At 36.9% G+C, this 26,862-nt stretch overlaps 1 pseudogene; it reads right to left on the bottom strand.

Annotated features, from left to right (window-relative positions):
- Positions 1-34: 34 nt before the first annotated feature.
- On the bottom strand, positions 35-25,173 carry LOC106374146 (annotated as a pseudogene).
- Positions 25,174-26,862: the final 1,689 nt, after the last annotated feature.

Here is a 26,862-nt window from a genome sequence, read left to right as displayed (position 1 = left end):
CGGACCATTCCACATCAACTCAGCGGCCTGTTGATTACGGTCCACTTCCACAACAAGCTTTCTTCACTTCCTTAAACCCTATTTACCGAAAACGAAACTCACAATTGAAACATGCATTATACTTAAGCTTCGCATACTAAGATATTACGGTAAACCAATAATAATAATAATAATAGTAACATGTGTTTGGATAATTCCAAACCCGTAGAAACTTAACATATTACTAGGTGACTGGACATAAAAATATTCAAAATGTGGAATAAATAGTATACAGTTGTTGAAGTTACAGATTTTATATTATCACTAAGTAGAATTGTATTGTATATATGTTGTAACTGTGTATTTTAGGTGACGAATATATTTATGTTTATATTTTTCGTTTTAAAATAGTGACATATTTAAAGAAAATATAATAAAAGTCGAAATATAATCTATAAGTAATATAAATTAAGAAGTACAATTCTCAATAAAGAAAACAAACCTGCAAAAAAATATTAAATTTTGTAAGCAGTTGTACGAAATAAAATAATTTCATACATATATAATTTTATAAATTTTAGCTAGCATATATTTTCAAGATGCTATATATTATTTCTCATGGATCTATGTTATTATAAATAGAGCTTCATATGCATACAAATTCTGTATATTAAGTTTTGCCAAAGAGATTGGATTGCCAACTCTATATATCTTCCATTGTATTTAAAAATAATGACATATTTAAAAAAATATAATAAAAGTCAGAATATAATCCATAAGTAATATAAATTAAGAAGTACCATTTTCGATAAAGAAAGCAAAATCCATTAGAAACCTGCAAAAAATTATTAAATTTTGTAAGCAGTTGTACGAAATAAAATAATTTCATAGATTTATAAATTTCTAAATTTTATTGAATAGAAAATAATATTAAATTTACATACCATCATCGAAATAGTGTGAAAACTGGATTGTAGTCAACTAAAATGGAGAGTTTAGTTTATATACCAGAGTACTATCAATGATCACTCTTATGGTTCTCTTTTCATTAAGAACAAAAAACTTGGCACGAACAGATGTAGCGGTACCAACAGACCATTGGGTACTATCGTTGTTTGTAAGAGCAAGTGAATCATTAGGGAGACTGCAAAATCAAGATAAATCAAGCTTATAAAAACATTGTATTATGTTGCCAAGGTAATGTATATAAATTAAAAATTAGCTAACAAAAGAGTACTAACTGGAGGAGTACCTTGTTTTGAACTGGTCAACCAAATCCATGTTGGGTTGAGTAAAATTTGGATTGAATTCCACCCGCTAGATATGGAGTAAGCACCTACAATATATAGATTTTATTAACATGCTGTACATATAATTATTTTAGAAAGATAGATGTATTATATACATTTCCACTCTTTTAGAAGAAAACTAACACAAATAATCTTTGTGGGCATGTTACTCATACTATAATCGTATACTTATTTAGCATAACGACCATACAGAGTACACATTAATAAATCTAATATACATATTTAGGTAGCAAATAAGAAAAAGTAAAGTACTTAAGCTTACTTTTGGTCACGTAACTCAATCAAGAGCCTCATGTTATCTTTTCCTTTTATCATTTTGTTTTCAAGAGAACCGAAGTTAACTATTTGACCAATAACATCTACATTCCAAAATAAAAATAATTAAATTAACACAAATAATACAAAACCAAAAGAATATCTAAACATTACAAATTCAATTAAGTAGGTATAATATTAAAGTTATTTAATAAACAGATTAATAGCCTTAAAATCATATATAAATTATTAGTGCATGAACAATTCCCAGTTGAAAATTACTTACCAACCAAACGACTGTTATCAGCTTTTCCACCAGGAATTTCAGTGTAATCAGCCAAATACTTCTCGGAAACTTCACTTGGAAAATCATTTGGTTTTGCAAAAAAAGTCGCGTGGAAGAACCCAATTTTGTACGGATGAGAGCTTGTCCGATAATCACCAATAGCATCGTTCACTTTGAATAACTGGACAACCTTCAAATTTTTTGATGAGCTGTTCACATACTGAAGCATAAAATTTTGTCCCTGATCGAATATATGAAAGTTATGAGTTAGACAAATAAATTATAAGAGTTGACGGAAAGCAGAATAAGTAGTTATGAAACACTATAAAAAAATATTGTTCATTGTAAAGTAAATATAATATATGACGATTCTGAGTTTTGAAAAATGTAGTAATAAAAACAAATACCATTTCGATGGTGTTGCCGGATTCTTTGTTATAATTTCTCCACAAGCGAAGAATCCGTACTTCAATACGCCATGTTTCTTTAGACGGGTTTTTAAAAATTGTTAGGAAAAGAGAATAGTTGTATTGTAAAACGTTAGACGTTTGGGGTCTCAGTTATATATATAGTCTACCTTCCACGTTAGACATTTATTAGGGGATATTTTACATAATAAATGACGTTTTCGAAATGATTTTTATCAAGAAAGAAATTAAAATTATATTGCCATAAGGTGAAATGCAATAAACACAATACCAACTTGTGCAAGTAATCCATATTCAAAAAGGGTAAATTATTAAAAGCGAGCTAACAAATTAGAATGCATTAACTATTATCAACTTGCACAAGTAATAGGGGAATTCAAAAAATGGTAAAGTTATAAATAAACGGGCAAAAAATTATAAACATTAAGGTTACTTAGGTAAGTTATTAAAAACAATAAGGAAAATGACATTTAAACAATGCAATAAATATTAGCAACTTGCGCAAGTAATAGAAAATTAAGGTAAGTTATTATAGACGTTACAATTAATTAAAACATCAATGTAAATTACATTTTAAAGATCCATGTCTACAATATAGTTAATTTTATAAATTTATTTATAATTTAATAAATGATTTATAAAGCATGCATGGAATATATTAGACATTAATAGTTATTATGATACTTTATATACAAATATAAGGCTTTCTATACGAATATAAAATCATTATATCAATTCAAATAAACATTTTTTTTCTTATTTTATGTAATTTATAAATATATAAAAAATTTGATCACATTATTACTCTTTCATAGTCTCAACAATTATTTACCATAAATAATTATTTCTAAAATTATGTACATTATTTTAGAAAGTGGTAATTGAATTATCCTTTCTTTTTAGATATAATTATAATAAATAAAATTAAAAATCATCTGCCAATCAAATTATAAAAATTTGAAGAGTTCATTTATGATCGACACGTAATAAAAAATCACTCATGTGACTTCTCAATCAATATATAGTAGGTTTATATTTTTATAAATAATTTATAACATTTTATAAATTATTTTAAAATTCTGATAAATTTATTCTTTAAGCAACGATAAATAATTTAAAAATAATATTAATAAACATGTTTGGATTTTTTAATATTTAAAATAGTTATTATGTAATTATATTCGAATACAGTTCATCAACTATTATAATTATCTTATATAAATTTTCGTTCATTATATTTTATAGTTTATAAATATTAAAGGTAATAAATAAAACATCATTGATCTTTCTATAATTTCGCGAATTAGTTTCCATAAATTGTTATTTGTAATATTCTTTAGATTATATGGCAAGTGATGTTAATGATTTTAGATTTACTTTAAATTTTTAGATCTAAATTAAATAAATAAAATTTAAGAACAATCTACCAATCAAATTATAAAAATTTCTTAAAACTTCACCTATGAGTGGCATGTCACCAAAAATCACTAAAGTGACTTCTCATTTAATATATAGGGGGATTAGATGTTTAATATGTTAAGATAAACACAATAAGAAAACCTAGAAATAGGAAAAAAGGTTTTTATTTAGGTTAAGTTTGTGTTTTCCATATCCCACATGTTAAAGGGAATTGTCTTTCATATAAATATAGATCAATGGAGAGGTGTTCCATAAGATCTAAGAGAAACATATTGAGAGCTTTAGTTTTGTGTAGTTTCTAAAGCTAATAAGAAAAGTTGTTTTTATAATCCTTTGTGTTTCTAGAGACTTGAATTGGTATCAGAGCCTCAGGTTGGAGACTCGATCTAAGCTTAAGTTGTAGCTTAAGATCCTGGTGCTTGTGAACAAGAGATCGCGACAGCAAGATGGCTGACGTGACTAGGGCTCCACGCACGAAGGACTTTGAATCTACATCCATCCAATGTCCGATGTTGTCATCGACAAAATACACAGTTTGGTCGATGAGGATGAAGGTTCTACTTCGTGTTCATGAAGTGTGGGACACGATCGAACCCGGTTTAGATGATCAAAAGAAGAACGATGTTGCGATAGCTCTTTTGTTTCAATCTGTTCCTGAAACATTGATTTTCCAGGTGGGAGAACAAACCGCATCAAAAAAGATCTGGAATGCCATCAAGTCGCGACACCTAGGAGCTGATCGTGTAAGGGAGGCAAGACTTCATACGTTGATGACGGAGTTTGATAGGTTGAAGATGGATGATAACGATACGGTCGATGACTTCGCGGGGAAGATATCGGGCCTATCATCCAAAGCAACCTCGTTGGGAGAGAACATAGAAGAATCCAAGATGGTCAAGAAGTTCTTGAAGGGTCTTCCGAGACACAAGTATATCCAGATCGTAGAATCACTTGAGCAAGTCCTAGATCTCAACTCGACGGGGTTTGAAGATATAGTTGGAAGGCTTAAAGCGTACGAGGAGCGTGTAGGAGAAGAAACTCAGAAAGAAGACCAAGGGAAGCTGATGTTTTCGAACAATGAAGAGCATAGTCAAAGGGGCTATGAGAATTCCCGTGGTAGAGGAAGAGGACGAAACGGTAGAGGCAGAGGTCGAGGTAGGTCACACAACCAAAACCGTGTGTCACACACCGAAGATAACATCTTGAAGAAGAATCGTTCAAAGCTGATATGTTGGAGATGTGACAAGCCTGGTCACTACGCAGCTGTCTGTCCCGAGAAGACAGAGGAGAATCAAGAAACCAACCTAAACGAGACATAAGAGGATGATGCACTCTATGTACACGAGGTGGTGTTTTTGAACGAGGATAAGGTGATTCCAAAGAATCTTGAAATCGACAAAGGCAATGCAAGTGTCTGGTATTTGGATAATGGAGCGAGTAATCACATGACGGGGAGCAAGGAGTTCTTTTCGAGTTTGAATCTCAACACCAAAGGAAAGGTGAAGTTTGGTGATGGATCGTGTGTTGAGATTGTAGGAAAGGGTGTGGTTACCTTTGTGTGCAAGACTGGAGAGAAGAAGGCACTCAAAGACATATACTACATACTCGACCTGAAGCACAATATATTGAGTCTTGGGCTAGCAACAGAGAACGGATGTGAGGTTAACATGAAAGATGTCTACTTAACACTCACAGATTCGCATGGAAGGTTGCTAGTTCGTGTGACAAGATCTTCAAACCGTCTCTACAAGAACCCTATGGAGATAAGCTACCCGGAGTTTTTGCATGCCAGGGACGAAGATGCTACATGGAGGTGGCATGCTCGACTAGGACATATAAGATATGGAGTGATGAACAACATGGTAAGGAAGCAGAAGGTCGTAGGAATGCCGAATGTAACACACGAAGAAGGCGTGTGTGACACATGTCTCGCAGGAAAGCAAACGAGACATTCATTCCCGAGTGTAACACACGAAGAAGGCGTGTGTAACACCCCCGAACCGTTCTAGGCATAGGTCGAACCACCGGCCAACAATCAAACAAGAACATGACCGACGGGCCGACCGTCTACCAAGGATCGGGAGCGCTACATGACGGGTTAACGGCCGATCCGGCCAAGGTCACGAAAAGTGCAATTCACGACTAGGCCAGTCCGCCCGCTAACACGTCCCGTAAGACCAAAGCCTAAGGCTTCTCAACCCGTACTCCAATCTGACGTTGTGTTAGCTTGGACAAGCTAATATCAGAAACAACAAGGCATTTACACAAAACATCACTTTATTTATCTTATATAATATCTGGTTTTCAACACACAAAATATTACACAAGTAGTGGCATGCCAAGAAAGCGAAAATACATAGTTATAGTCTGAAAGTGTCTTAAGCAAAAAGATACAAATCTACACCAGCCAGCCTAGCCTCCCGCGACCTCTACAAGCGTGCTACTGGTCACCTGAAACAACAACGAGTGAGGAGTGAGTAATCTAGCATTACTCAGCGAGTTACAATCCCCAACTAACAAATACAACCCCTCGCTATCCCACCCCAAACAATCTAAAGCGAGAGGTTCACCTAACAACACAACTCAATAACAATAAGCAATATCAGAAATACGCAGCGGTAAACGATAGCAAGATAACTAGCATTATGCTAATTACTAGCTCATCACCAAACTCAAACTCGACTTAAACCAGAGTTCAATAACTCGAAACACGATATATATAACAAACTCGGGCCCTGGTGACGTTATGTTCCTCCTTCATTATCGGCAATATCCTATCTTCCTACCACAAAGGCCAGAAGAAGGAACTTTCAACCGACCGCGGCCCACAGTCCTTCGGGTCACCGCGCGACAGCCCACAGCCCTTCGGGTCACTGCCACATTACACCATCGTGTAATCACTCAGCCATAGGACATGACCCCGTTCTTCTGAGTCTTCCCGATCCAGCGAATAAGAGGTTTCCTTGAACCCGCCGGGTACGAGGTCTGAAGGAACACTAACTCACCCCAATATGCCTAGCATTGCGGGTTACACAAATGCTGTCGGCCAATATACGATTAATACTAAACCCGGTAAAAATACCATAAGATTCCTAGTATTAATCACCAATTAACACAATCAATCATATTCCAGAATCTAGCATAAAGACTAATTCCAAAATACCTAACTATCCACAACTTAGCGATATCATCTAAGCATTCCGCATTCGCTAACTAACTAATCAACCTAACCATTAGCATGCTACTACGGTTCTCAAACAATAACAAGCATGCCATCAACTAAATCAACATAACCTCAATTATTCAAACCGTTACTCAGTTAGACCCGGCCATCTGCCATGATCCAACTTCCAAGTAACGGGACCCTGCATGAAAACAACTCAGCAATCAATCAATTATAACTCACAGTTTTTGGTTGACCGTGGCCTTGACCCCAAACCCGACTTCTGCGATCCGAACCCTTTCTCGACCTTCTCAAGTAGACTCACGTCCAGACTGGTCTTGAACTGGTCTCCACTAGAACTTATCTCCCTTCACTTGAAAAGAACCTTCTCCAGGTGCTGACTCAAAATCGGCAGAATAACAGTTCTCGAAAACTGCCTAAATCGCTCGAAAACTATCGAAACTCGATCTTTCTTTCTTTGCTTTCTCTCTCACGTTTTGAACTGACTTTCAAGTGTTCTGAATGTGTTCAAATGAGAGGGGGTCGTGGACTATTTATAGGAAACAGCAACCAATCAGGAACAAGCCGTGTGGCAGCCCGTGTGTCCCTTCGCATGGCTCCGGACGCATGCGCGGCGACACCTCGTGCTCCACATGGCTGGCTGCATGTCTCAGTCTCATGCAGGATGACAAACCCAAGTCCAGATGGCCAGCTGCATGACTGAAGTGCATGCAGGTCGACACACCATCTCACACATGGCTTACCGCATGCTTCGGTTGCATGCATCGCAACACCTCGTGCTTGGCCGTTCCACCTCGTGCTCCACATGTCTACTTGCATGTACAGGTTGCATTTACTGAAGCACCTCCTGATTCCCTTGAAACACACACTGCCTGGAGCTTGACACCACGTCCTGATCTCATTGTTCGAGCCACCTCGAGCTTCTCGGTCCATTCGTCCAATTTTGGCCTTTCTGGTGAATTTTTCGTCCCGCGATCAATCCTAATATTTTTTCGACGCCCGTTCTGATGATCTGATTATTTTTAATAAACTCCAAATGAATCCTGACTTGATGGAAAATATTTCCCGAGTTTCCGGCTTCTTCGAAAAATTCCATAATACCGAACTTAGGGTTTTTCGCCCAATTTCCGGTCTTCCTGTTGTGCTTCCAAAAGTGTCATGCTTCAAACGTCCTTTGACTAAATATACCACATTGTCTAACCATTGTATAGTGGGATACTTGACTCATGGTTCAGACAAAAACAATCTGATCGTCCGCGACTCGACCATCCAAAAGATACTCGACCATTCTTTTTTTTTTTTTTTTTTTTATGGGTTTCTACATTCTCCCCCCCCCCCCCCCCCCTTAACAGAATTCATCCTCGAATTCTAAGGTTCTGAGGGGCCTCCTTCTTCCATCACAACATCCTCTCGGAAGAACTCCGGGTGATCGGTTTTAAATCGCGCTTCATCTTCCCAAGTAACATGAATCCTGTTTTGTCTTCCCCAAAACACTTGTACTTGAGCAATCTCACGATTCTTCAGCTTCCGAATACGCCGTTCTCCCAATCTGATTGGTCCTTCCAGATACGTAAGGTTTGTCCTCAACTCCTCTAGTCTCTCGGATTCAACAGTACTTGGATCCCGTATATGTTTCCGAAGCATGGAAACATGAAATACAGGATGTAGATGCATATCCGCTGGCAGATCCAAACGGTAAGCTACCTCACCAACTTTCCCGATGATCTTGTACGGACCATTGAACCTGACCGCAAGTTCCCCGACCTTGCCAAATCTGTCCTTTCCTTTCTGTGCAGTAACTTTCAAATAGACCCAATCTCCTATCTCAAAAGTTACCTCTCTTCTTGACTGGTCTGCGTACTTCTTCTGGCGGTCCTGAGCCTTCTTCATGTTGGCCTGAATCGTCTCCAGCTTAATCATGGTCTCCTGAACGATAGGTGAACCAAACATTCTTCTTTCGCCAACTTCCGTCCAACACAAAGGCGTTTTGCATGGCCTTCCATATAACGCTTCATAAGGTGACATCCCTATGCTCGAATGATGACTGTTGTTATACGAGAACTCGACCAACGGTAAATGCTTCTCCCAAGTTCCTGCCCAATCGAGAATACACATCCGAAGCATGTCCTCAATGGTCCGAATGGTTCTCTCCGTTTGGCCATCTGTTTCTGGATGGAACGCCGTGCTTCTGAATAGTTTAGTTCCCAAGGCTTCTTGCAGTGCTTCCCAGAATGATACCGTGAACCTTAGATCACGATCTGAGACGATGTCTGAGGGTACACCATGTAACTTCACAATTTGGTCGATGTACAGCTCGGCCAACACTTCAACTTTATCAGCGTCCCGCATAGGCAACAAGTGTGTAACCTTGGTTAACCTATCCACAATCACCCATATCGAGTTGTTCGATCTACCTGGAGCAGTGGGTAATCCAGTGATGAAATCCATGGAAATAGAGTCCCAATTCCATAGAGGTATCGGAAGACTCTGCAATAATCCTCCTGGAACTGATGTTCGACCTTGACTTGTTGACAAGTTGCACACTGCGCGACCCATTGCGCTACTGATCTCTTCATTCCCGGCCAATGATAGTATCTTCTCACGTCTCGGTACATCTTCGAACTTCCAGGATGGATACTAAGTAAAGAATGATGAGCAATCCTTAGTGTCTCATCTCTCAGCCCTTGTCCTTTAGGAACCGTGATCCTCCCATTAATTAGCAAGGTTCCATCCTCCGCCAAGTAGTATCCATCACTATTTGGCCCACCTTGTCCTTTGAGTTCCTCATCAATCTTCAATAGCTTCTCATCCTTAATTTGTTCTTCTCAAATTCTCTGAATCAAGCTGGCCAGGTTCACCGCTTGAAGTCCCAATGGCTCACTCGCTTGCCCTTCCAAAACGACCAACTTTACTTGTTTCAATTCTTAGTTCAACAGCTCCACTTTTTTCTCTAAATCTGCGTCTAACTTTCTTCGACTTAAGGCGTCCGCAACAACATTCGCTTTACCAGGATGGTAGCGAATCCTTATATCGTAGTCTGCCACAAACTCCATCCACCTACGCTGGCGCATGTTGAGATCTGGCTGAGTGAAGAGGTATTTAAGACTTTGGTGGTCCGTGTATACCTCCACTTCTTCTCCATACAAGTACGATCTCCAAATTCGCAAAGCGAACACCACAGCCGCTAACTCCAAGTCATGTGTACTGTAGTTATTCTCATGCTTCCGTAGTTGTCGTGAAGCATATGCAATGACTCGTCCATCTTGCATAAGAACACAACCTAACCCAACTCGTGAAGCATCCGTGTAAAACGTGTAAGATTTACCTTGCTCGGGCAAAGCTAACACAGGTGCGGTCGTGAGAGCTTCCTTCAACTTCTTGAAAGCCTTCTCGGTTTCTTCCACCCATAAGAAAGGAACTCCTTTACCGGTAAGTTTAGTAATAGGCTTTGCAATGGAGGAAAAGTCCTTAACAAACTTCCGATAATAGCCCGCAAGTCCGAGAAAACTCCTTACTTCCGTCACAGTGGTAGGTCGAGGCCATTCTCGTATGGCTTGGACCTTTTCTGGATCAGTAGCCACGCCCTCTCCTGATACTATGTGACCCAGAAATCCTATATCTCTCTTCCAAAACGAGCACTTGCTGAACTTGGCAAATAGCTTCTGATTCTGTAACCTCTCCATAACAAGTCTCAGATGCTCTTTGTGATCCTCCTTACTTCTCGAGTACACCAGGATGTCATCAATGAAAATGATCACGAATTTGTCGAGATAGTTTTGAAACACTTCATTCATCAAACGCATGAAAGCCGCAGGTGCGTTTGTGAGACCAAAGGGCATAACTACAAACTCGTACTGCCCATACCTCGTCTGAAACGTCGTCTTCATGATGTTTGACTTGGCAATAGGAATTTGGTAATACCCTGATGCCAAATCAATCTTCGAAAACCAACTAGCTCCCTTTAGTTGGTCTAACAACTCGTCTATCCTCGGAAGAGGATACTTATCTTTTATCGTGATGTTTTTGATACTACGATAATCGATACACAACCTCATGCTTCCGTCCTTCTTCTTCACAAATAGCACAGGAGCTCCCCAAGGTGAAGAGCTCGATCGAATGAATCCCTTTTCCAATAGATCTTCCAATTGCTTCTTTAGTTCAGCCAAATCCGCAGGTGCCATCCGATATGGTGCCTTAGCTATAGGTTTTGCTTCAGGCTCCAAATTGATCATAAAGGGATTACTCCGAGGTGGAGGTAATTCCTTTAGTGGTGCAAAGATATCCTCAAACTCTTGGACCACTTCTATGTCTTTGACCTTAACTTCATCATTAGTGGCTCCTCCACTAACCGATAAAGTTACCAAATACACTTCCCCATCTTGAAACAAATCTTGTACTCTCATTGATGCTACCAAAGACACGGTCATACTAGGACTGATTCCATAGTATACCATCTCTGGTCGTTTACCTCTGCCAAACAACAATCTTCCCTTTCCACAATCGATCTGAACTCCGTAGCTCGATAACCAATCCATTCCAAGGATTACTTCGTACCCTTTCAACGGCACGACTAACAGATCTGCCACAAATTCTTTCTCTTGAATGACCAATGGAACATTCCTGATACACTGATCTGCTTGAAGGGTTCGGTCTGCGGGGGTCAAGACGGCCACGTTTATCCTGTCAACCACAAAACAATCCCAAAACCGGGCAGCTACTTCAGGGGTCACAAAACTATGTGTTGCCCCCGAGTCGAACAATACATGTGTGGGTTTACCAGCAACATGTATGGTTCCTGCCACAGTAACCCAATCAACAATATCTCAATCACAAAAACTAATCAAAATTCGCACAACCATCAATCATCAATCCAAAATTTCTAAACGCGCAACCTAGTGATCAAGCAATCTATACTTAACCAGCATACTAACTAGGTTCCAACAACTAAATTCCATTCAATAAACAGAGGAGGTTAGCACCCAATACCTGTGATGGGACCGCTTGACGGTCCTGCATTGTCTGGGTTTTCTACCCCTAAGGCATAAACTCTACCTCCTAGGTTTTGTTTCTTTGGTGCTGGCTCAATAGCTGGACGGCTAGGAGGAGCTCGGATCGCGAGAGGGGTCGCAGGGATTGGCTTGTTTGGACATCACGATGCATGAAACAAGTGACATCTTCCATCCTCAGTGATGAATAACCTTGCTGGTTACTCCATTGTCTGTTGGGACAGAACTTGGAAATGTGTCCCGATTGATCACATATGTAACATACTCCGGTGTTACTGCGATAATTGGTTTGGCGTCCAAATTTTTGTCCTTTGCCTTTGTTAAACCTTGGACCCTTGTTGAAATTTGGTCTTCCTCCTTGGCTAAACTTGGTATGTCCACCAGAATGCGGTATAGTCTTCCTTTCAGCCTCCAATACAGTCTCAACATTAACAGCTTTTTCCACCAGATCCGATAAGCTGCTAAAGTTGCTTCCAGCTAAACGACTTCCAAGCTCCGGCTTCAATCCGTACATAAAGTTACGGATCATAGTTGTTTCATCTTCGCGCCCATCAAAGACATGTCGTCTCAACCTTGTGAACTCAGATTCGTAACTCCTCACTGGCCTATCTCCTTGAACAAGGTTCATGAATTGGCGCTCCAACTGATGCTTCGCTTCTGGAGGAAAATACTTCCTCTCAAACTCTCCCTGGAACGATTCCCATGATGTGATGATGTGTCCATGCTGCCTGTCTATACTTTCCCACCATCCTGTTGCGTCGCCTTCCAAATAGTACACCGCGATCTTCTTCTGATACTCCTCAGGACGCTCCATAGCCTCAAAGTTCTTCTCCATCATAGTAATCCACTTGCCGGCTTCAATAGGATCGGATCCTCCTTTGAACTTGTAGGATCCAATGTTCTTCATGGTAGATAATAGCTTGGAAACTTCAGGGGGTTGAGTACGCCTACCTTGGTTACCAAGTGCCTCGGTCATCACGTCATGTAAAAGCTTCAGGGTGTTTTCCGCTCCTTGATCTTGTGGTCCTTCAGTGGAACGGTTTTGATCTGGCCTTGGGTGTGATTGAACGGATTGATCATGTTGATGTCTCCGGTCCCAATTACGACTTGGGCCAATACTCGCCAAACTGTCTTCCCTCACTCTAGTCCTGTTACCGTACACAGGAAAAGATCTTGTTCTCTGCAGAGGGGTCCTATCGTGTCCAAACATCTCACTGATGCCATTTCCATCCTCCTGATCTGATCTGTAACCCAATCCTCCGCATGTCCAATCCATACCCTCTCCCCATATCCGACCTCGTCCATCATCACCTGTCCCGCGATTAGCCATCTGCACACAATCAAAAGGGTAAGTCATATTCCTACTACGGGAAGCGGCTGGTTTCCTAAACATCTTTTTGCGACTCCTTTGACTCGATAAAATCGTTAAAAAGAACTTGTGCACGCATGGACGAAACCATGCTCTGATACCACCTCTGTAAGACCCTCGAACCGTTCTAGGCATAGGTCGAACCATCGCCCAACAATCAAACAAGAACATGACTGACGGGCCGACCGTCTACCAAGGATCGGGAGCGCTACATGATGGGTTAACGGCCAATCCGGCCAAGGTCACAAAAAGTGCGATTCGCGACTAGGCCAGTCCGCCCGCTAACACGTCCCGTAAGACCAAAGCCTAAGGCTTCTCAACGCGTACCCCAATCTGACGTTGTGTTAGCTTGGACAAGCTAATATCAGAAACAACAAGGCATTTACACAAAACATCGCTTTATTTATCTTATATAATATCTGGTTTTCAACACACAAAATATTACACAAGTAGTGGCATGCCAAGAAAGCAAAAATACATACTTATAGTCTGAAAGTGTCTTAAGCAAAAAGATGCAAATCTACACCAGCCAGCCTAGCCTCCCGCGACATCTACAAGCGTGCTACTGGTCACCTGAAACAACAACACAACTCAATAACAATAAGCAATATTAGAAATACGCAGCGGTAAACGATAGCAAGATAACTAGCATTATGCTAATTACTAGCTCATCACCAAACTCAAACTCGACTTAAACCAGGGTTCAATAACCCGAAACACGATATATATAACAAACTCGGGCCCTGGTGACGTTATGTTCCTCCTTCACTATCGGTAATATCCTATCTTCCTACCACAAAGGCCAGAAGAAGGAACTTTCAACCGACCACGGCCCACAATCCTTCAGGTCACCGCGCGACAGTCCACAGTCCTTCGGGTCACTGCCACATTACACCGTCGTGTAATCACTCAGCCATAGGACATGACCCCGTTCGTCTGAGTCTTCCCGATCCAGCGAATAAGGGGTTTCCTTGAACCCGCCGGATACGAGGTCTGAAGGAACACTAACTCACCCCAATATGCCTAGCATTGTGGGTTACACAAATGCTGTCGGCCAATATACGATTAATACTAAACCCGGTAAAAATACCATAAGATTCCTAGTATTAATCACCAATTAACACAATCAATCATATTCCAGAATCTAGCATAAAGACTAATTCCAGAATACCTAACTATCCACAACTTAGCGATATCATCTAAGCATTCCGCATTCGCTAACTAACCAATCAACCTAACCATTAGCATGCTACTACGGTTCTCAAACAATAACAAGCATGCCATCAACTAAATCAACATAACCTCAATTATTCAAACCGTTACTCAGTTAGACCCGGCCATCTGCCATGATCCAACTTCCAAGTAACGGGACCCTGCATGAAAACAACTCAGCAATCAATCGATTATAACTCACAGTTTTTGGTTGACCGTGGCCTTGACTCCAAACCCGACTTCTGCGATCCGAACCCTTTCTCGACCTTCTCAAGTAGACCCACGTCCAGACTGGTCTTGAACTGGTCTCCACTAGAACTTATCTCCCTTCACTTGAAAAGAACCTTCTCCAGGTGCTGACTCAAAATCGGCAGAATAACAGTTCTCGAAAACTGCCTAAATCGCTCGAAAACTATCGAAACTCGATCTTTCTTTCTTTGCTTTCTCACTCACGTTTTGAACTGACTTTCAAGTGTTCTGAATGTGTTCAAATGAGAAGGGGTCGTGGACTATTTATAGGAAACAGCAACCAATCAGGAACAAGCCGTGTGGCAGCCCGTGTGTCCCTTCGCATGGCTCCGGACGCATGCGCGGCGACACCTCGTGCTCCACATGGCTGGATGCATGTCTCAGTCTCATGCAGTATGACACACCCACGTCCAGATGGCCAGCTGCATGACTGAAGTGCATGCAGGTCGACACACCATCTCACACATGGCTTGCCGCATGCTTCAGTTGCATGCATCGCAACACCTCGTGCTTGGCCGTTCCACCTCGTGCTCCACATGTCTACTTGCATGTACAGGTTGCATGTACTGCAGCACCTCCTGATTCCCTTGACACACACACTTCCAGGAGCTTTCCACCACGTCCTGATCTCATAGATCGAGCCACCTCGAGCTTCTCGGTCCATTCGTCCAATTTTGGCTTTTCCGGTGAATTTTTCGTCCCGCGATCAATCCCAATATTTTTTCGACGCCCGTTCTGATGATCTGATTATTTTTACTAAACTCCAAATGAATCCTGACTTGATGGAAAATATTTCCCGAGTTTCCGGCTTCTTCGAAAAATTCCATAATACCGAAATTAGGGTTTTTCGCCCAATTTCCGGTCTTCCTGCTGTGCTTCCAAAAGTGTCATGCTTCAAACGTCCTTTGAGTAAATATACACATTGTCTAACCATTTTCTAGTGGGATACTTGACTCATGGTTCAGACAAAAACAATCTGATCATCCGCGACTTGACCATCCAAAAGATACTCGACCATTCTTTTTTTTTTTTTTATGGGTTTCTACAGCGTGTGTGACACATGTCTCGCAGGGAAGTAAATCAGAGACTCATTCCTGACTAAGGCCATGCTTCATACATCAAAGCCATTGAGATTATTTCTTGGAGATTTGTGTGGACGAATCGCACCACCAACGCCATCAGATAATCGTGAGGCATTCAATCGGTTCAAAAGATTTGACACCGATAGAGGAGGAGAGTCTGCCTCAGCTAAGTTCAATCTAGGTTGTACCGATAGAGGCTGAGAATTTGCCTCAGCTATGTTCAATCTAGGATGCACCGATAGAGGAGGAGAGTTAGCCTCAGATGAGTTCAACCTATTTTGTGAAGAAAATTGGATTGAAGCTATGGCCGAGTTGGAGTCTATCACAAGAAACAAGACTTGGGAGCTTGTGGATATACCGGCTGGAGTGAAACCTATAGGGTTGAAGTGGATTTTCAAGATAAAAGAAAGGTGGATGGTACAGTGAGCAAGTATAAGATAAGACTTGTGGCAAAAGGCTATGTACAAAGAGAAGGAATAGATTTCGATAAAGTGTTTGCACCAGTGGTGCGACTCGAAACTATTCGGCTCTTAATATCCCTCGCAGCAATGAACGGTTGGGAGATACATCACATGGATGTGAAGACCACTTTCTTGAATGGAGATCTAAAGGAGTTAGTGTATGTAACCCAACCCGAAGGTTTCGAGAAGAAAGGAGAAGAGGATCGAGTATATGTGTTACACAAGGCTTTGTATGGGTTACGCCAGGCACCCATGGCATGGAATGTGAAACTCGATCAGGTTCTCAAAGAGATAAGATTTGAGAAGGGCACGAAGGAACCATCAGTGTACCGCAAGACTGAAGGAGGAGACGTCTTGATCATAGCCATCTACGTTGATGATCTATTTGTGACAGGAAGTTCACTTAAGGTGGTTAGGAAATTCAAGGAGGAGATGTCTAAGAAGTTCGAGATGTCAAATCTTGGTAAGCTAACGTACTACCTTGGCATAGAGGTGATTCAAGGAGCAGACGGAATCAGAATAAAACAAGAGATGTATGCTCAAGGAATCATGTGTGACACAAAGGTGGAAGTGTGTAACACGACTTCCACATGGGTATGTGACACAAAGATGGAAGCGTGTGATACAACCCACGTACCAATGCAATCAAGGTTAAAGATCTCAAAGGCTGAAGATGAACCACAAATAAATGTGTTGGGTGTTGAGCAGAAGGCCGACATCCTTACCAGATATCACGTACGCAAGATGGCGGATGTGACCAGATTTATCGTCGCAGTGAGCTTCAGCCACAAGACTCATCGCAACTTAAGTGAAGAGGTTAGGAGAAGGTTCTACAAGAACTGGGCCGATTCTAAGAAGAGGCGGTACGGAAGCGAGGAGAGCATCCGGTCTAACCTTGAGAAAGATATGAATCCAATGGGTGGATTTGCACACCGTGGTGTGGTGAAGGAGGATTACTTGATGATTATGTTCAAGCAAATGAGGAGCTTTATCGGAGCTCAAGAAATTGATCTCCCTAATTCAAGTTGGAATTAAGGGGGTGAATGTTGGATAATTTCAAGCTTGTGAAAACTTAACATATTATTATATGTTTAATATGTTAAAATAAACACAATAAGGAAACCTAGAAATAGGAAAAAGAAGTTTCTTTTTAGGTTAAGTTTGTGTTTTCCATATCCCACATGTTAAAGGGAATTGTCTTTCATATAAATATAGATCAATGGAGAGGTGTTCTATAAGATCTAAAAGAAACATATTGAGAGCTTTAGTTTTGAGTAGTTTCTAAAGCTAATAAGAAAAATTGTTCTTATAATCCTTTGTGTTTCTAGAGATTTGCACATGCAAATGCTTTTGATACCGTATTTTGTGGGATTTTCCATAGTTTATGTATCAGCAGTGTAGAGGTCGAAAAGAGAGAGTTTGAAATCGGGTAATTGACCCTGTATATCTCTCAAAACATTTGAATTTTTTACGTTGTGAAGTTTTGTAAACTCATTGATGGGTTCGAAACATGACCCTGAAGGTGAAGAGCCTGTTACAGAGAGTAATACATACAAGTACAATGTTCTTTTTTATTTCACAAAGTACTACAACAGAATTACAATGAAGGTTTACTTTTACATAGATAAAGTGCCTTACTAGCTCTCTTCCGAGTTGACTAACATGTCACACTCCAGACATAGACACTAGCCTAACACATTCTTATATCAAACTAACCCAAGAACCCTTCTCATGACCCCTACCCCTTATGCTTTGTGTCTATTCTAATTCAACACCAAAGTCCTTATGCTTACGGCCTTCTCTTGAGGTGGTATCTATCCCAAGGCACATCTCTGTCTACTTATACATATAGACTTTGTGGCTTATCCTTGCCAACTTTTCAAGGAAGAGATATTCACAAATCTTCCTTTATGGAATATTTCCAAAACTTCTTCAAAGCCTTTTGGAAATCTTCCCTTGATGATTTACCCTTCTCCAAAGTAAATCATAGCTTACATAGCCTCCAAGTATCTTGTAGTTTAGCTCTATGTCGGCTCCAAGTCCAGTCTTCAAGTCAGCTACACAGCTTCACTTCACGTAGCATTTCTTGTACGACTTCATGTAGTACTTCACGACTGGTACATGGACACCTTGAAGAATTATTTTTCTTCGGCTTCTAAAATTCGGCCGTCACTGCACTAAGAGATCCTATTCTTGCGGGATCCAGTGCTAGCAGTTCCGGGATACAGTCGATTCGACCTATGTTCATGATCCCAAAATTTTTTCCTCCGATTTTATATATTCCTACAAAGAATACAACAAATCTTATGAATTATGATAAATTAGTAGCTTAATATGGAGATTTTGTGATCACCACTTTGTGGTAACATTATGACCTATCAAATATATAAAATAATATTTTTGTTTATATATGCCTCGGTCACTGTCGTGGTGTTACCGATAACATAATCTACGAATGTGTCTTTGGTTTTGGATTGAAAATTAGAGGCATTAACCGAGAAAGAATAAAAATAGTCGTTAGGACCAATATGAATGAGATAAACAGCTCTCGAGATTATCCTCTTGGTCTCTGCATCTCCTAATCTATCTTTCAACATCTTCTCCACATTCTCGAAGTTGTTTAACTGGCTTCCCAACGATATCACGTTCTAATGAAAAATAAATAGATCAAATGTTTAAAACAATTTGGATAGAGTAGATATATAACAAGAAACATTAAAAAAATATCAATTTTGTTAATAATCTAGATCATTTAAAGTACCCTTGACATCGTGATTCAAAAAAAACTTCTGGTGACCATTCTAGAAACAAGAGGAACAAATAAAAAAATAACGTAAAGAAATAAAATTGCAGGAATGAAAAAGAATGGTTGTTCCTTATCAAATTTAACAAGGAATACTTTTGTTCTTTATTTCTCTACAAAAAAAAGGAATGGTAGGGAATGAGAAGAAAAAATTGTTCCTTGTGAATGGTGATATTTTTTAGGAACGTTAGGGAATGCATTATTCTTCGCCGTTCTCTGGTCACTATTCATACCCTCAATATAACAAACTTTATTTTTATCTACATTAACCTAATCCAATTATCGCAAACACTTATAGTCCATCGCTTTCAATTTTATTCTTATTTGACTATTAAAATTATTTAGTACTTATTAATCTAATTAGAGGTTAAAAGATAAATAAACAGAAAAATTATAGTAAAATATATTCATTTTGTAACAAAAGTTTTAGTAAAAGACAATTAATTTAGAATAGAACTAGTATTACTGTCCCGTGGTCAATTTTGTTTGCATTTAAATTATCAGTTTTATACTACATTCTTTTTTGTCAATATATATTCTTACATTTAAAATATCATCCTTGATCTATTCAGTTTTATATATCTATATTCTAATAAGTTATTTCTAAAATATTCTAGGGTTAATATAATAAAACAATAATATTAAACATGTATGTAAAATAGTCAATTTCAGATAACTTACAAAAAAGTTCTTAAGATAGTGGAATATGCTCTTTTATTATAAAAAGAAAACAGATTTTTGAAATTTCCAAACCATAACAAACAAATAAAAAAGAAATAAAATTGTAAATACACAATTTGTATCATTATAGTTGTTTTCATCATTACGGTGTTAGTTTATTTGTGTTTGAAAGCAACATCACATCATTTGTATCACCATCCAATTTGTATTATCATAGTTGTTGATACATTTTTTCTGCAGTAGAGTGTTAGTTCTTTTTTCTTTCCACATTTTTGAAAGAGAAATTGGATTGCATATACATAATAACACCAAAAATTAATTTCATAACCATAGCAACTTTTTGGCTATGATATTCTTTGTATAATATGTATAAAGACAAAAACTGTCATTTATTCTACTGTTTCATCTCACTCTCATTTCCATTGTTAGTCTCATTCTTCTGAAACTATTTTTCTTTTCCAAAATATATATTAATAATGCGATCATTTTTTATTCCATGATCATTTAAAAGTTTTACGAAATTCTTGGAAGTGATATTTTGCATATCATAAAATCATCTGATCCAACAATGTTTCTGATCACGTTTTTTCATATCTTTTGGGTGTACAATTTTACTATTTTTCGATATATGTGGATTAAAAATCAGAAGACGCGTAAAACTATTGGAGAAGACGAACAATACACATTGTGTTGTACAATTCCATTTGATACATAGAATAGTACAACACAACATGTATTGTTACATCATCTCCACCCCTCTTCCTCCTCCTCTAAGCAAAGAATCAAAGTATGTTCTGTTTGATAGTATAGCATAAGAATCCATCGACTATGTTTCGCCGCCATGGATTATTAGGAAATTAATCCAAAACAATGTTTCTTTTGAAGATCCGGTTAGAACAGTCTTCGACGAGTCGCGAAAATGGTGCGTTCAGACAATTGTTAGTTATTCGAAATTAATGTTATGAGGTTCTATTTGGATTCTGAATAAGCAAAGTTCGCATATTTGCATCTGTGTTTGCCGCGGTTTTGGTCAGTGAAGTTTCTGGTTGGAAGAACAACTCTATGTTATACCTGATAAGACTAGACTATAAGATATACATATATAGTATAGAACCAAATATGTTTACTAGTTTTTTCTATTGAAATATAGCGATGGTATATTCGTTTGTGCATATTTGCATGCTACTAAAGTATTGTCTCTATGCTTAGCATGTAATAGATAGCACAATTCTTTGTAAGATATAACTGCACAGTGGCATAGTCACGCAATAGATGAAATCCAACCTTGTATCTAGATAACTCCTCCGTATGACTATACTATAAAGTATGTAGTATAGTATGTCTCTTTCACGTACATGTGTTACTTGTGAGCTTTTTCAGGTTTAGTGTGTGTTGTGATGGTCGTTCTCCTAGAAGTCAATGCGATAGTGCAACTTAATCGATGAGACACCCTCACAGAAGCCTCCCTTGGCGTCGCAGCATAGACATGTGCGGTTGCAACTTTTTTCAGCGTCAGTTCGGACCTACTCATGCAATGAACTATTTTATACCATTTGCTTTCATCTTACATTAGTCTTATGTATTAACCAATGATGTTTCTTTTATTTTTTCTAACATAATGCTTCTCTCTATCATGTAAACTTTGTTTCGTAACTGCACCTTTGGGACAAAAGTAAACTTGATTCCTAATACGGTTGTTATATACGTTAACATTTCTAAGCTTCCATATTAACTTTGACTTCTTCTCCAAATTGGTAAAGCATTGTCAGCATAAAAAAAATAAAAAAAATTATGTGTTTGTGTGGAGTATTCTATACTATGTCATAACCATATATAGTATAGTTTAGTAGTGGATGAAACACAACCTCATAACTGATTCAATCATTTGTGTGACTATATTATATGGTATGTAGTATAGTGTGACAGCTTTCGCTTTGGAATATCAACATCACGCGCACGCGCCTGGAAGGAGATTTCAGTCAAGTTTATGTGCAAATTGTCTCATCCGTCTCACATTACTGTAGCAAGGACATATTCTTCATTTTTTTTGTCTATTATGTATATTCAGCAAATTCCCTTTTTTGAAAACAGCATCACATCATTATTTGTTAGCCACACGATAAAATTTCTTCAAGTCTACAAAATAAAATAAATAAAATTTTTAAAGACTAACATAAAAGAAGTAATCAATCAGAAAAGAAATAAGGATACACCTGTTTTCAGATTATATATTGTTCACCACGTTTGTTTTTTATTTTATTTTGAACATTTGTTCACTACGTTTGTTACAGAGAAGCTTATTTCATTTTGTTTGTTAGCTAGATAATGCTTCGTTCTTGTTAAAGCTTAGTCTTTTTTATATATCTTCATCCTTCTATGTTTCTGTTTTGGTGGATGCAAAAGTAAGGCAAGTAGTTTCCTAAAGATATTTATGTAAATATCAATGTTACCTTGGTTGTTGTCAGGGCTTTAAAACAATATACACTCACATGCCGTATACGACCATAAATAAATAATTAAAAGATTATTACTTGTATGAAGTCTTTTTGCATCAATAGAAGTTCTGAACAAATAGAAAAAAGATATGAAGCATGGGAGAAAAAGAAAGATCGGGATGTAGAAGAGATAAAATGCAGTTTAAATACTTTAATAAAAAAATATGCAGTTTAAATTGTGAACATATCATTGAACGTGTATGATAATAGGAGAAAAGATAGGAATATAGTTATTTGTAATTTTTTTTTTTTAAAGAGATCGAACATATTTTTTGAAAAGTAAGAATTTTGTTTGATATTAATTATTTATTAAATTTGCCATATTTCAAAATCTGATTAGTCAAGTGACTTGTGCTTTAGTATATAAAGGATGAACATATTTCTTAGGTGTATATGCAAATAATGTTGTAGAAAATGATAATTAAGTACATGTGGTTTATATGTTTCAACCAAAGCTCTGGCGCCAGCAGAAGCAAAATTAACGCCGTAAGTAAACTGATTGACGCCATTTCCAGGCTGTAGATAAGGCGGTATCAACGGTAACCAAGCGTATTCCGTTGCACTCGCAGCAAAAATGTTGCTCGAGAATTTTATATATTATCTTATATATTAAAACAGAAGTCACAACCTAATTTATATGTGATTTTTTTTAAAAAAAATGGACCTAATTAACATATTCCTAGAAAATCATGTTACATTTCATCTATAATCTTATCATTAAAATTTTGGGCCTACCAGAAATTTTTATTGGGCTATCAATAATTGGATTTAAACAATAGATGATCCATTGGATTTGGATTTATATATAGTATAAATTAAATATATATAATTTAATGTTGTAATACTATACCTCCATATGTTAATTATTTAAATATTTGTCGATGTTAACTTTTAAAATTATAAAGATTTTTTTAAAATAACAAAAATCATATTATCTAACAATGATTAATCTTTACTAACTTAAACCAATGAAAACAAATATTAAACTATATAGTTTATTTTAAAAATTAAACAAAAACTAAATATTTAATTATTTACTCGATAATATAAATATATGAAGTGAAACATTTAATTTTTGAAAAACTTTCTAAATTTGTGAAATGTTGCAATATTTTTGAATATGACAATAAAACAATATTTTACTAATCTTTATATATATAGTTACGATTTTAATAATGAAATAATAATCCGAAAATATATATATATAGAAGAAGATATAAATACATGTGAAAGTTTGAAATAATCTATTGAATGAAAAAAATATACCGTAAACTTATTATGTTTTAAAAATTGATAGACACATATATATTATAATATATACCAATTTAGAATTGAAAATAAAATATTTATATAAAAATAAATAAAATCTTACATATTAAAACAGAAGTCACAACCTTGATTCATGTGTGGTTTTTTTTTTAAAATCGACCTAATGGACATATTCTTAGAAAATCATGTTACATTTGATCTCTAATCTTATCATTTAAATTTTTGGCTTTCCATAAATTTTTATTGGGCTCTCAATAATTGGATTTAAATTATAGATGATCTATTGGATTTATATATAGTATAAATTAAATATATATAATTTAATGTTGTAATACTATACCTCCATATGTTAATTATTTAAATATTTGTCGATGTTAACTTTTAAAATTATAAAGATTTTTTTAAATAACAAAAATCATATTATCTAACAATGATTAATCTTTACTAACTTAAACCAATGAAACCAAATTTTAAACTATATAGTTTATTTTAAAAATTAAACAAAACCTAAATGTTTAATTATTTACTCGATAATATAAATCTATGAAGCGAAACATTTAATTTTTAAAAAACTTTCTAAATTTGTGAAATGTTACAATATTTTTGAATATGACAATAAAACAATATTTTATTAGTCTTTATATATATAATTACGTTTTTAATGGTGAAATAATAATCCAAAAATATATATATAGAAGAAGATATAAATACATGTGAAAGTTTGAAACAATCTATTCAATGAAAAAAATATACTGTAAACTTATTATGTTTTAAAAATTGATAGACACATATATATTATAATATATACCAATTTATAATTGAAAACAAAATATTTATATAAAAATAAATGAAAACAAAAATCCGCGTGGCGGTTGCGTGGATAAAGATTTAGTTGGATTTAAACGAAGAGTAATAAGATGGAAGTCTTATTGTTTATACCGATAAAATTTGGAATCAGACGGCCGTCAGAATGTCTCCCGGTCGGGTACTTGAACGTGGTTTGACCATACGGGCAAAAATTAGCCTGAGCAGCTCGGAATGTGTTGATGTAATTGTTGTTGCCAACGTCGAATATTGAGTCTCCGAACACGAACAATGACGCTTGGTTCGTTAGCAGCCTTTTTACGCAGCTTATTAAATTGTTTGATAATATTATAGTCGAAAGGAGTAAGAATATCCAACAAAATCGCTCAATGTTTTCCATATGAAGCGTTACTTAAAGCTATTTTTTCCTTCTAAATATAAAAATGTATGTGATAGTGACTCGAAGCCAGCCAGCTATAAAAAAATAAGAGAAATAGTTCAGACGTTTCTGGACAATTTCTTCTTTGAATGGTCTAAGTACGATTATTATATGGGAGGGAAGTACTAAAAAGAAAACTATAACTGAATTAGCCAGTCAATCTTCGTATAAAATTATGCTTGAAATAATTGAATTGAAGTCTATATCCCTTGTATATTATTTGAGAAACATTGCAACATTGTTTCGTAGTCACGTATCACCACGAGAATGAAATTCATAATTCTTAGAGAAATAGGTTGGTTCATCTTAACTTATACTATACTTTTTATTAAACTAATTATTAAATTGATAAATAGTATACAAAAGAATATTCTCGCATTTTCCTTAAATAAAAGCTACGGAATTACCTAATATGATTAGCATATGGAAAATTCGGCGTCATGTACATAAGCCAGAAAATATTAAGTCCATACACATAACAAGTGTTTAACTATGATATGTTATATATTATTCTGAAAAGAGACAAAAATGCCCTTAGTTGCGCGTGAAAAGAGATGAGACGAAGTTCATCTCTTATTCTACAAAACTGATGGAAGCGATTCTGAACAATAGTTGGAAAAGAAGAAAAGGTACTTCTGAGAGAGAGAGTTATAGTTTAGAAGACTGTTCGCAGAAGTAGAAAAATCAACTTTAGTTTTTTCAACGGTGCGATAACTGAAAATCCAGTCACTGAATATGGGTAAATCCGGTATGATTGAATTTAATTAGAGGGTTGAGAAATAGTTTCGTCGACAGATCTTTAACCAGATGAAGAATCAAGCGATGGATTGAATTGGAGAAGATGAACAATAAATTTGTGACATATTCTATTCTACTTTATAAAATAGTATAGTATGATATACTTTTATTCTGTATCTACGAATTGTTTCCCGTCGTTCGTCTCCTGATTTTTCATCTTTACTATTCCATCAGCTCCTTGTCTTGGGTTCCATCACTGTCGCATTGTTTCCTCACCTCCTCCTACCGTCTCTTCTGTTCCTCCAACTTTTGTGGTTATTTTGTTTCTATCTCACTTGTAGCACTGCCACCACCACCACTAACAGTTGTTTCATCACCACCAGTTTCCTCTTCCACCACCATCGGCAGCTGTTATCTCCTCAACTCTCCCACCGTCTCTTATTCTCCTCCATCTCTCGTTTTTCTCCTGGAACTCAATGCGATACGCCAACTTAATCAATACGCCATCCTCACAGTTGTGAGCCTCCCTTGGTGTCGCAGCACAGACATGTGCGGTTGAAATATTCTCCAGCTTTAACCCGGACCTACTCACGCAATGAGTGATTTTGTGTCGCTTACTTTCATCTTACAAGATTCTTATGCATTCACCAATGGTGTTTCTGTTAATTTTCCATGTATATTGTTTCTCTTTATCTTGTAAACTTTGTTTTGTGTCTGCAATTTTGCGACAAAACTAAAATTGTCTCCTAATACGGTTGTTATGTATGTTAACATTCTCAAGCCGTCATACTAAATTTGACCCTTTCGATTGGTTAGACATTGATTACATACACAAAAATGAATGGCTTGTGTTTGTGTCGAGTATTCTATACTAGGTCGTAATCACGTAAAGTATAATCAAGTGATTTTTCCGCCAAAACCGGAAAATCGAGTTTCCCTGCCAAAACCGCAAAATCGACTTTTCTCGCCAAAACCGAAATTGTTGTACTTATGAACTTATGTATTATTGTACTTATGAATTTATGGATGAATTTTAATTTTATGAACTTGTATATGTAATTGTAGGCTTATAAATTAAAATTTTCTTATATGGTCATTATGGACCCCATGGCAAAACCGAAAAATCGAGTTTCTCTGCCAAAATCAGAAAATTTAGTTTTCCGCCAAAACCGCAAAAATGAGTTTTTCCGCCAAAACTGCAAAATCGAGTTTTCCTGTCAAAACTGCAAAATTAAGTTTTTCCGCCAAAACCACAAAATCGATTTTTCCCGCCAAGACCGGAATTGTTGTACTTATGAACTTATGTATTGTTGTACTTTTGAATTTATGGATGAATTTTAATTTTATAACTTGTATATATAATTGTAGGCTTATAAATTAAAATTTAAAATTT

This window comes from Brassica napus, chromosome C1, assembly GCF_020379485.1.
Source record: "Brassica napus cultivar Da-Ae chromosome C1, Da-Ae, whole genome shotgun sequence".
In the NCBI taxonomy this organism is placed as follows: domain Eukaryota; kingdom Viridiplantae; phylum Streptophyta; class Magnoliopsida; order Brassicales; family Brassicaceae; genus Brassica; species Brassica napus.
Note: the sequence above shows the minus strand (reverse complement) of the source record. Positions and strands in the feature narration are given on the sequence as shown.